At 46.1% G+C, this 12993-nt stretch overlaps 1 protein-coding gene across 4 annotated transcripts in view; it reads left to right on the top strand.

Moving 5' to 3' along the window:
* The window catches only part of NLG-5 (neuroligin 5), a 219125-nt gene that overhangs the window by 109129 nt on the left and 97003 nt on the right, over positions 1 to 12993 (top strand). The window contains exons 1-2 of one of the 4 annotated variants that reach the window (XM_076526902.1): positions 5305 to 5552; positions 9750 to 9776. The exons of 2 other annotated variants lie outside the window; for them this stretch is intronic. The gene's annotated coding sequence lies outside the window, so the exon portion shown is untranslated. Of the gene's footprint in view, positions 1 to 5304; positions 5553 to 9749; positions 9777 to 12993 lie in introns of those variants that run through there. One more of the 4 variants, XM_033477480.2, reaches the window with a different exon arrangement.

Here is a 12993-nt window from a genome sequence, read left to right as displayed (position 1 = left end):
GCGGAGTTAAATTGAGAAAGAGAGAAATGCGGCCAGAATGGAAATACGTGGGCACGTGACAATTCAAAGTATTAAAACGGAATTTCTCTTCTCGATGTTCGTGCAGTTATGATAAAAATGAATAGGTCGAATATAAATTTGTCAGGCCATTCGAAGAATTTTAGAATATTGTCGCATAATATTTTATACTTGTTACAATTATTAGAAAGACGTATTCGACCAACTTACGTTTCTTGCAGTTATCTTAAATAATTTTTATTCTACCCAAAGATTCGCACACTGTGAATTCCACATTAATTGTTGGACAGAATTATTATTCAGAGTAATGTTATTCGGCAAAACATATATTAAACAGCTGTTATTTCGGGAGCCCGTCGACTACGAATTTCGCTGGGCCTTCGATCGCGCTTGGAAACGGCCAGAAAATTCGACGAGAAGTTACGACACCGGGAAAGCAGCATCGTCATAAATACCGTGCAATCTCGGAACGTCGTCCCGATTAATTCGGTCATTTCAAGATTTCGGGAATGCCCGGACGCGGCCCCCGCAGTAATTGAACAGAGTCCAATGCATGTCGGATACCGAAAATTTTCAGATGCCCGGTTAATTCAACGCGAATCGATGTCTCGAGTCGCATTCGATGCCAGCAGGCACCGGCGCGACGCAATCCGAGGAACAGGTCTCCGTGCATTTCAGACACTCCCACATGCTTGCCGGTAACAGATTGCTGTGTTCACGAAATCGCTGCATTTGATTTAGGATTATTTAGATTCAGGATCGAACGCTGATTTGGCACGGCGGTAACGGCGTGCATAGCCAGCCGAGGAAGATGCCTCCCGCACTCCGAATCGATTTCATACTCGATGGGTTATGTCTACGAGCAAATAAACTGTTGACGAAATTTCAACCGGAGAACAACTTTAGGAGAAGCGGGTCTCTTCTTCTCGCGAATTTAGCATTTTCATCGGTCGACCATTGGAGCACCGATATTAGTTCGTTAGTTTCTCGAAAAGTTGCACAATTTTATATTCGACGATTATTCCATATTCGCCGACTTTGCTTTCCTCCGTTGAATTTTTCTCGAAAAGATTCGAGGTTCGAGCACTAAAACAAGAATCCAAGTCCCCGATGACGCGAGCATTAACTTTGATTCCGCTTCCGAGAGATCGTTCTACTTAAACAAGAATTTCCGCGGCGACATGTTTATCGGCTCGCATTTCAAGGCTCGTAGCGAAATTCCTTTTCGAAAACGAGGGTTGGGCACTCTGTAAACGACGTCGCGTTTCCGCGTCACGTACGCACGCGTCTTAAAGTAAAGGGTGAGGCAGAGTTACAAAGAGCCCCTGCCACTCGACGTTCTACTTTGAATTCGTTCCCGGCCATTTTATAGCCCCTCGGGCCAAAGAACGCGCCCGATCGATGTTTATTGCGCTCGCGATCCCAGAAAAATTGACCGGATTTATGCGAAACGTGAGCGTTCGTTTTAACGCCGGGCCATTGTATTTAACGATGCGGGCACGGCAACAGTATCGTACGGTTCGGCCGCCGCAAAATTCGCGATTTCTCGAATTTAACCTTCTGCTAATCGTAATTGGCACCTCAAGAAAGTTTATTTGGTCCGCAATGCTAATTTTTTGCCACGATTCGGAGGCAATTCGCAAGGCGCATGCCACGATTCGAAGGCAATTCGAAGAAAATCGACCATTTTGCATTACTTCTGTCGGACCTTGGCATCCACGTAGCAATAAATCACATAATCGTAGGACCAGCACAGGGAGATTCACAGCAACCCAAAATTTAGCATTTCCGGGAGAACTTACTGTACACAAATTGCCTTATTATTTCAAGTTAAAATAGCACTTATATCGCTTCTGATTTCAGGAGCAGTGCTTCGCGTATTTACTCGACCGCTGCAACGATCATACATTAATTAATTATCGTCCTTTCTATTATCCCTACACCGGAAAATTCGAGCGCTCCTTCGGTATCTCTATCGCGGATGAGCGACCGTAATTGTATTACGTTTGTCGGATACTTGTTCCGTACGGAAACGATCAAGAAACGAGGAACAGCCGAAGCCGAAGCTCGAGCACTGAAAACTTTATGCGCCGGATTCCGTGGTTCGGTATTATTATGTTTGTCTTCTATTAAATCTACATGCACCAGCGAGCCCACCAAAATAGTCTCGCAGCAATGGAAGATCAACACTGTCGACCGATGAATACTTTACGTTTGACCCGGACGAGTTTGTGCCATCGGCTGTTCGAAACAAATATAGACTTTATTATTTGCGGTCAGTTACCCCGACGAACGCGACAGAAACGAGCGACGCGGCGTTCCGACCCTAAATTATCTTAATAATAAATTTGATCGGTGAACAACGCACACGTTGGTAAATAATAACTGTTCTTGTTTATTACAATGAGAAAAATGCAACTTACGCCTATGATTCCGCGCAGTCGCTATTAACGACATCCAGGAATACAGTAATGTCTCCCATACCGACGCTCAGAGTGTCCACTAAACTTGACGCCCGGATTGCGCACAAAAATGGACGATTATTCGATCCTTGCCGCTCGTTTTTATAACCGTGGATAATTTATAACTATAAAAATAAACCGCGAGGCTCGAATAATCGTGTCTCCTCTACCCAAATTGTCCATTTTTGCGCGCAATCCGGGCGTCGATTAGAGAGACATTACCGTAAATCGGAACGACGAATCACGGGAAATGTAGGAAATGCTGGACACCGTGAACAACCAGATCGTTCGCTCAATTTCGAGATTCGAAATCCTGGCGAATCGCGGGGACACATGGACCACCTGCGAGCTATGTGTTAGGTGCTCGCTTACCTGGATCGCGCGCGCAGCGATTCGGTCCGAGAGTGTAGATAAATTCGCGCGGAAGCCGGCTCGTTCTCGGGCCCCGTAATCCGACGATTACACGATCAGATCAAAATAAAAGGTTCGCGGTGCGCGGCGGCCCTGCCTTAATGAGTTATCACGCTCGTATCAAGCGATCGCTTTCCGATCGGACTGGGAAACGAAAAGCCGCCGTTATTACGTCCGTATCGTGAACGCAAAAATCCCGCCGGTTTTATCTCTGCCGGCGAGAGATCGTCGACAAAAAAAAGCGATTTCCAGAGGCGAACGGTAAGGGCCGAATCCACGCAACGCGCGTAATGTTTGTTCCCGATGCGCGCGGCCCTTCGTCGTTCTCCACGCGATTAACACGATTGAATTTCGCGCGAGCTTGTACGCGCGCGATATTAACGACGATTCTTCTATGTTGTCTTTTTTTTTTTTTTAGTTTCATCTTTTGTTTCGCCAGCCGGTCGTTAATCTATAGCCGGTATCTGACCGGGCACGGGATTGTATTTAACTCGCTTGCTTGATATTTCATTGCTATGTACCACATTTAGTCGGATTTCCTCGTTCCGCTTCTGCTCGATATTTTCCTCGCCCCGGTGCTACTTATCTGAAATTGTATTTGTTCGATTTGCATATGCAAATAACACACGGTGTTTGCTTGTTCTACTTGCCGGATATTTTATTTGGATCGTTTCATTTCTGCAAAAATATTTGCTCCGCATTCACCGAACATCGAGTCGCTAATCGAGACGATTTTTGCTATTTTTTAGATCTACGTACTCGTTGCTATTTAGCCTAACTTCCTTAGGTCACTTTTTGCGACCTAATATCTTCTTTCTATCTAATAGCATCGATGGTTCTCATTTTCCGCTCGGCAAGCGTGTGCTTTTTCCACCACGTTGTCCATTATATCTGTCATTGTTTCAAATCCCGCAGCTGGAACTTTTTTCGTCAGACATTATCGTTTGATGGTCGTATTGTCCGGAGCTTATTAACCCTTTGTGCTCGACCGACGACTCCGAGGCGCTGTTAAAACTTACCGCACCATAAATTAAAATAACGTTCGCATCGCCGAATTACTTTGATAAATTACTACGAACGCTTTTCCACGAATAAAATTTCCAGCTTCGAATACAAATAATAACAACAAACGCTTGGAAGGGTTGTATCGTAGATTCGCGAGATCGCGCGATTTCCGTAAAAAATATGAATCATTTCCTCCGAAATTCCCGCGAACCCTTAAAGCGGCGCAGCAACCGTTGCACCCGCCCCATCTCGAATAACCGAGCGGCTCTATTGTTCCATAAACCACTAGAAAAAATCTTATATCAGAGCTGTAACAGCGAAGAGTCTCATTACAAGAAGAACCGTTTCCTCTCGTCCGGCCAGTGGCGGGTTCATTGTGCGATCCTTAACCGTACGAAGAGACAGCAGGTTCTCGGAGCCTCCGAACAGAGACCCAGTTTCTTGCCGTTTAACGGACAGCGGATCCCGAGGGAGGGATGGAATCGAGAAGAATGCGATCCGGGGATAGTTAATAAGAGACGGCCGAGGGGCGCGCGCGCGTGGAGGGGAATAAAAACGCAATTACGCGGACGGGCCGGACGGGGTGAATTGCCACGCCGTTTGCCCGGTAATCGCGTGTCGTAAATAAAATTGCACCACGCGTAATATCTACTCATACAGATCACTGGCCGTGACTAATGTGTTGCCTCGTTAGATGTAAGCCAGGTCGTTTGCAGATTACTGCCGTCTTTTGTTGGCATTGGCGAGAGACATACGAGCGGCGGCGTAAGGGAGAGGACGCGGAGAAATGGGAGAATGGGAGCGGCCGCCAAAGAAAACGCCGGGCCAGAGAGAGAGAGAGGGAGAAGAAAGCCTTTCAAAAGAGGAGCCAAACGAGGAGAAAGAAGAAGGGGCCGAAGGAAACTGTGGCTTCTACGAGCGGAAGGGAACACTCCGTTAAGCTAAGTCCACATCCTTCACCCGGGGCAATAAAGACGGCTGCGCGTACGACCACCGTGGCATATCGTGCCGCGGTCTGTCCCGTGGCTGTGGATGCTCCTTTACATCCAACCGGTTCACAATCCATCGCTTGATACCAGACGCGATGCCTTCTGAAAGCTGCTCGTCGCAGTTTACCGTGCCAGAACACGAGCGCCCGGCTCAAACTACCCACGGACTTCCACAATCACGGGACGGATCCTCGTAGACCTCTTAATATGTGTTCCTTGAATACCGACGAGCTCTATCTTGGGTATCCGTTCCCCTCTCTGTTCTCGCAAACACGAGACGCCGCCCCGACAGCATGAAAGGGGATTCGTTTGATGCCACTTTAACGCGAACGCACGGTGTCGCGCTTCCAGGCTCTTATAAAGTAATCCGCGTGTATCTTGCGGGGAAATCGGAGAGGAGAGACGGTCCCCGCGAATTCGGCGCGGCTTCTGTTATGTTCTGCTTGCAATTGGAAATTTTCGGCCGCGTTGCCACTGTATTCCAGCCGGCGCCGATGCACCGTGAACTGGAAGCTCGGTTTCCCTGGCCGAAATTATCTGCAGGTTGTTTCGACGTTCGACGTTTTTTTTGTGGAAGATCGTTGGATTCATCTAGACATCGGCTACAGAGTATTATGGTGCCAAAGATATACAGGGTGACCCGGATTTTAAGGTTCAGAATATCTCAGTAAGTGAGAAAACAATCACTTTTAACCCTTTGCACTCGAGCGGTGACTCGGAGACACCGCTAAAATTGTTACGTCACGTTCCAAGATCATTTTCATAATATCAAAGCTTAGGTATAAAGAATTGTTAAAAGTCTGACTGTTGCATGAGTCGCAAGACTCGATTTCGTACGCATAAAATGCACTGTGCAGATCCAGTAAATTCGGTAAATATTGTAAATACGGTAAATACTCTTCCGAAATTGTCGATTTTTGTGCGCAATCCGAGCGTCAATTAGGGAGACATTGCTGCACCACGAAAAATAGAGGTGGCATCATTAGACGTTCGTTACCGGGTAACCGCATCGACGCGTCTCGACGCATTGTCTTCGGAGCCGGCGGAACCGTTTCTCGCCACAATTACAAGAGGCGCGAATTACAAGCGAACGCGCGAACGTCATTATCAATCCCGAAGCATAGCTCATTATCGCGGCAACCGGTATGCAAACTGCAAAGCCATGAATTACAGGAACGAGCCCCGCATTATCGACCGATCGAAGCAAATTTCCCGAAAGCTATCTCTCCGCCGGCTGGCGGAACGGGACACCATGGCGAGAACCGTTGCCCCGTGAGCTTACAAAGCTCGCGCAGCTAGTCACGGAGCTAGTCGCAAGACGGTCTACGTGACCTAAAGCTTGAATTTCGAGTTTCTGTACGGCTGACCAATTCCCTTTTGGTTTACGACGGAAGTTCCCGAGACTCGTCGACGCTTCGGGCGGAATCTTACGGACGGGGATGATACGGCGAGCGCTCGCGCGCGCCGCAGGGAACGCGGAAAATACCGGAAAATGGGGAACGCGGAGGATCGGAGGCGGTTGGCGGATGCGCGAAGCGATAGAAAACGCGATTCCGAGCGAAATTATATTCGCCATTGCGCGGTAATTTTTCCCAGGAATCTAAGGGGGTCGGAATTGAAACGACATCGGTCTGGCAAAGCCGGGCGCGTTGAATTTATGCCCGCGCGTTCAATGGCGTTGTTACGTTGCGGCGCAACACCGAAGACAAGATCGTTCACGGTGCCTTGACTAATTGGAACGCGTCTCGTTCTCCCGACCGCTGGAACTTCTCGCCGCTTCTCCGAGGAGAGTCGTCTGCCGCTCGAGCGTATCGTTCTTGTTAACCGGAATTAGCGGCGGTTAATTGTTATCATTTCGTCGGCGCGCCGCTGTTTGACGGTTTGACGTGCTGCTCGTTCTCTCGTTCCCCGCGCCGTCCACGTCCTTGATTAGCAGGGAGACGAGGAGCTAACGCGACTCGGATTCCCCTGGAATCGCGGGCCTGACAAGTAGCTCCGCTGCTTAAGCGGCTGCTGCAAGAATTTTGAACAGCTGCCGCGTCTGCCGGAAGATTATGCGGCGCGATCGTAAAGCGATTACAGCAATGTCTCCCGTACCGACGCTCGGATTGTCTCTCTAATTGACGCCCAGATTGCGAGATCTATAAAGAGATATAATTCGAGACACGATATTATAAAAATAAACCGCGAGGCTCGAATAATCGTGTCTCTCCTTCCCAAATTGTACAATTTAGTGGACAATCTGAGCGTCGGTAAGGGAGACATTGCTGTACTCTGCAGAAATAGCAACGAGAATGAATCGAGCGCGCGTTTTGCCCGCCGTGCGACGCCGGTGCGATCCGTTCGGTTTCAGCGTTTAAATCGTCGGTCTTGCTCCCTTTCGGCGAGCTACTCCCGCAATTGAGATCGTCTAGCGTCGCGACAAGAGAGGAAGTCCTTCCTTGTATCCCTGTCTCGCGCGCAGACGTTATTAGCCGGAAACTTCCTCGACGAATTCATCCGTGCACGCTTACAATCAGCGGTGTCAGTACTTCGCGGGCTACCGTCGGACGAGATCGTAATGGAATCCCTGACAAATTGCATTTTCCCCGTGGCATTTCATCCCCGGGATTGAAGAGCGAATATTCCGCTTGTTCTTTGGCAATTAGAGATCTCGTCTCGTTTCTCGAAAGACGCTCGCGAGCCTGCGACAGCGCGCAGAGACAAACGGCCGTTCGCCGAAACGCGCGGACCCCGGATTTCATTTTTCGAAGATCGACGACGATCGTCCGGAGGATAAATAGCAGGGGTAACGGAGAACGTTCGATCACGAACGCGAGAATCGAATTTCTCTGCGAACAAATTCGTATGTATCCTCGATATCACGGATTGATCGACGAGGAAAGTTGCTCCCTATCGTTGCGTTTTCCGGGTTTCATTTCGATCCATCTACCCATTTCCAGCTGTCCATTATTCCGGATAGGAGATTCCCGGTCGACGGCAAATTGACAGTGTAAGTCGGTGTGGATGCCGAGGCCCCCGGTGAAAAGCAGCTGCGGCTTTCAAAATTTTCGATCCACCGACGCGGCGCACGCTGGTCGACTCCTTCCAAAAATGGGACTGAAATCACTGCGATTTGGAAACCTGTTTCGTCGACGGCTGACAAAACGAAACGTATCGTTTCGATCGAGTAATTACGTCGTTGCTTGCTTATTTTCTTCCCCGAAGATGCGAAATAAAATTCTTTTTCGCAATCGAACAAATTCGGAAGAGTCCCTTGTCGTTCATTTTCACGGGAACACCGTGCATTATTACTTTCGAAAATCGCGTATTATTCTCGTTGTACCGGTTGCCTTTGGTTTCCTCTTCCGATGCTGCACGCCTTTGTTCCAGCAGCCCTTTGTAAAAGTAATTAGAGCTTTTTTTGTAACCGGAGTACCCCATACACCGACCGACACCTTCTTTCCATGTCGTCTCTTTATCGCGCTGTTCGGTACATTTTCTCTTTCTGCTGTTTTAATGCGCGCGTACGTTTGAATATTATGTTTCATAAAATTTGATTGAAAAATATTTCACGCGAAAGTGTATTCTTTGCTTTCGCGTAGAATGAAAATCTGTAAATAAAGGTATAAGTTTCCGTTTAAAGAAACAAAGATACCCTTAAAACTAGTCGACAAAAGAATATAAAATATTAATGTTATCCCCGTGAAATCGAATAAGTTTTGTATTTAACGTTTTTCACAAAAATATGTTGTTTTCCAGTGATTTGGATGTAAAGTCTTCAAACGAACACCCTGTATAGATTTAAACGTGTAAGAAATTCGGAGCTTTTTAAATATTTCAACGCCTGTAGCTTCGTTCAACCACTAAGACACTTTTTTAAATTTTCGTTACGGGCTCGGACAAGAAAGTTAAAAAACGAGAGTTTCTTATCGTTTCTTTTGTCGCTCCAAATAATAGCAAAATTAAATAAAAGCCTCCATCGTCCAATGTTTAAGAAATGATTACGTCTTAATAAATATGCGAACGATTTTGTGGGTCACTGTACGTACGTAGTCATAAAGTTACCCTAAATCTAGTGTAGCACACCGCAAAGCCGCAAAGGAACATGCGAGTAGATACATAATGGACAACCCGACTTAATTAATTACGCTACTTGCAGCTCGGTGCTTAGCAGCAAAGTACACGCTAGTTGTGTTATACGTAACCATGTTAGTCTTAGTTATTAACTTATCCTCTGGTTTCACGTTTATATTTCTCTCAGATGGATTCAGCATACAGTAAATTTCAGTCCGCAATCATTTTACTGAATTTAATCAAATATTTCCCTAGTCGACGCTCGGCTTGTACACGAAAACGGACAATTTGGGAGGAGTTGATACGATTGTTCGAACTTAACGGCTCGTTCTTATAGTTGTCAAGAATCGGCAACTCCCAAGTTGTCCATTTGCTGTTCTTCCCCATCGCTGTGTTCAAGCGTCGCAGGTACCGAAAACTTTGAAGTATTCCTTTCGAATAAGCTCTCGAATAATCTTTCGAATAAGCTTTTTGATTACCTTTCGAAGCGAGTACGTCGGCACCGTCGCGTCGGGCGGACGGGATCCGGCACTGGAAACTTTAAACGCGTTTCGCTGAAAAAGTCGTTCTTTTTACCCGCGAAGATGAAATAAAAAAAGTTACATAACTAATCTAGCTAAAATTTTTTGATGTTGCTTTCGGGGCCATTAACGCGCGGCAGTAAACTCGAGTTTCTGAATTGAAAAATTTCATATTTTCCTTTACGGTCAAAGTTCGCGGGAATCTTAACTCACTACCTGCCCTACACTCACCCCGACCGTCCTAAAAACGAATAAAGCATCATTTTGGGATCTTTTTTCTGTTACAGACGAATCCGCGAACCATCGTTTCTCTGGTAAGCAAAGAAATTCGTTTCTGAAACGTCACCGAGCGCGCATTTTTAAGCTGCACATTTGCACGTTACGAATTGTGTTCGAAGCGACTATTATTTCGCATCCGTTCGGTGTGATAATGTTTTAAATCTGCTCAGTTTTCTAGCGTGGATGAAGGAATAATTTATGGAACTCTCTGAACATGGAAAAAACTTTTCCAAATTTTTCTACACGCTCGCACGGTATTTCTGTGAAATTTTCGGGGCTGCTGCGTTTAATGACGTATTTTACAAAGTAAAAGATTCATTTTCTTCGGGAACGAAAGTTACGAAGCAACATATTTCAGCATGAACATTTTAGGGAAAAACGAAACATTAGGGAATTCGTGGAATTTTAAAGAAAACGTCGATACGGTAAATTCTCCCTAATTGTCCGTCAACTTGGAAACGAAAATGTATAATTTAAGAATAGGAGGTGCGATTATTCGAAGCTTGCGCCTCGTTTTTATAGTTGTTAACAATCGGCAACTATTAAAAACGAGCCGCGAGCCTTTCGTTTCCAAGTTGACGGTCAATTAGGGAGAATTTACTGCATCGACGTTTTCTTTAAAATTTCTGCGATCAATCGATCCTCGCGGCTCGTTTTTTAATAGTTGCCGATCGTTAACGACTATAAAAACGAGGCACAAGCCTCGAACAATCGTGTCTCCTCCCTCCGAATTGTGTACAATCTTTTGCGTACAATCCGAGCGTCGATTGGAAAGAATTTACAGTAGCAAGAAACATTTCCCGGCGAGTAAACGCTATTCTCATCGTGAAATTGCGCGGCATTTCCAGCGGAGAGAGCACGCCGGCAACTTAGCAGCGAAATCCGTGTCCCTATAGCAAACAGGGAGCGGTTCTTTCGTTTGGAAATTTGTTCTAACCCGGGCCGGCTCTCGCGGCACGGCCTGAGATATAGTTTGTCAAAGCACCGTCGAGTTTTTCCGGCGCGGTTGTTATTTTCGTCCCGTGGGATTTTTGAAAGGCGAAAGTCCGCCGACCGGCGGAAATTTAAGGGCAACTGCACGGAAAAACAGCACTCCCCGGTTGAAACGTCGAAATAAGGAGACACGTTCGTTTTATGTAACCGGAGACGCTTCTTCCTCCGCGCGGACGAGAATTTCGACGAAAACCGTGGCTCTCCGGCACGCCGCCGCAATCCGGAAAGCGTCTGCTAAAATTAATCCGACAATTTTCATGGAAATCACAGCGGTTCGGGGGTAAACAATTTCCCTTCGCGATAAATTCGAGAGCGGGAACGGCTCGCGCGAACAGAATCCGCTGAATTTAGATCGCAGATTTAACGCTGGCTCGACTTTCCGTAATTTCTTTATTTGCGAATCCGATGTTTCGAATGCTCGCGTTCCATGCAAATATGCAGGCTGTCCCAAAAGTGTCTCGCAATCCGGAAATGGCGGGTTCCTCGGATCATTCGATGCAGCTTTTTCCTTTGCGAAAATGTTCTCCGAAGTACCGTTAACGAGTTATCAACGAAAAACAGTGACCAATAAGAATCGAGTACGGCTGACGCGATGCGGCCCAGCCAACCAGCGCTCATTGGCTCGGTCGCCTCGCGCCAGCCGAACTCGCCTCTCATTGGTCACTGGTTTTCGTTAATAACTCGTTAACGGTGGCTCGGAGAACATTTTTGTAAAGGAAAAAGTTGCTTCGAATGACCCGAAGAACCCGCCACTTTCGGATTGCGAGACATTTTTGGGAAATGTATACATCATCGATATTATATAATATATAATATCGTTGTCTGCTGCAATGGCAACGTCTTTTTAAGCGGACGCTTTCGCGAGATTGTTTTCTCGCGCGTACCGATGCTTTCGATTTTCCGATAAACGCACACGGACGCGAGGGTTTGATTGGTTAAAGGGGGTAAAATGCCTGTAGAAGGTGCATCCTCCGGCGGCGCATCAGACAGAAGGTTCCGGGGAATTTCAAAGAATCCCGATGAACTGGATCTTGATTGCGTTCTCCGTTCGCATTTTCGACCGATCCGCCGCTAACGTCGGTGCGGAATATTTCATCGGCGAGGAGGTTCGTTACCAGCGGATCACGATATCGTGACCGAGCGGCGCCTTTGAAATTTCAAAGTGCATCAAATTCGTAAATTCGCTCGATAAATAACTTTCAGCGGGTTCCGTATCGATGCTTTCGCAAACACGGCGAGTCGGAAATAACACTTGGCTGCATTACGGGCTGTTTCATCGGATCGATGACTTTTCGTCTGTCTATTTTACGGAGAACCGAATTCGTCGGAATTGTTAGGTCGGTGCGTATGAAATTTTTAACGAACGATAAAAACCTTTTTTTCTTTCGAATAATGTTTGGTGGACGAAGATACGACACTTTCGCGCATTCAGAAATCGATTGAGGCATTTAACGGAACGGTGTTCCAACGTCGAAAGAGGGAAGGAGAGAGACAGAAGGTCGCGTGTAAAACAAAAATCGCGGTCGTCGTCGCACGAATTCCGTTCGTCGAGCGAATTTCCGCGGGGTCGACATTTAATATTACGCCTACGCGGGAAGTGGTTCACGGAAGGACGATTTGAAACCGCGTTTCCGCCTCGTCCCGGCGGGACCGAGTGTAAATAAAAAGGGTCCGACCATTCTGGATTTTACTTCTGCCCGAGCAATCGAGCAACCAAAGTGAAATTTCATCGCACTTTCTCCTTTGACGCGTCCATGAGAAAAGGGAACGTTGATGCACCGTGGCGCACCGGGGAGAGATGCGCTGTGCGAATCGCTACTTCCGCTGAAAGACGCTTTGAAGCAACCGTGGAATCATCGACGATCGTCTACTGTTCATTTAACTTCTGTGGAACAACATTTTTGCCCTTTTTCTATATCCTTTTTTCTAGCTATAGACTCTTGATCCGATTAAGTGATCAGTGAAAATATTATTTGAAAATCCAGATATATATATTCTTGAAGCGGATATTTGTAATATTTATGTATAGTATATATTATTATTATATTATTACATTAATAATAATAATAATATATTATATTAATAATAATAATAATATATTATATTAATATTATATATTAATATATATTATAATAATATATTATATTAATTATAATTGTATATAATAATAATAATAATATATATCTTTTTCAAGAAAATGGCCGGAAAAAATTTCTAATCGTCGGAATTGCGAAGGAAATTCGCCGGCGAAGGGTTAAT

This window comes from Megalopta genalis, chromosome 16, assembly GCF_051020955.1.
Source record: "Megalopta genalis isolate 19385.01 chromosome 16, iyMegGena1_principal, whole genome shotgun sequence".
NCBI classification, from domain to species: domain Eukaryota; kingdom Metazoa; phylum Arthropoda; class Insecta; order Hymenoptera; family Halictidae; genus Megalopta; species Megalopta genalis.
This window is presented reverse-complemented; position numbering and strand designations above follow the sequence as displayed.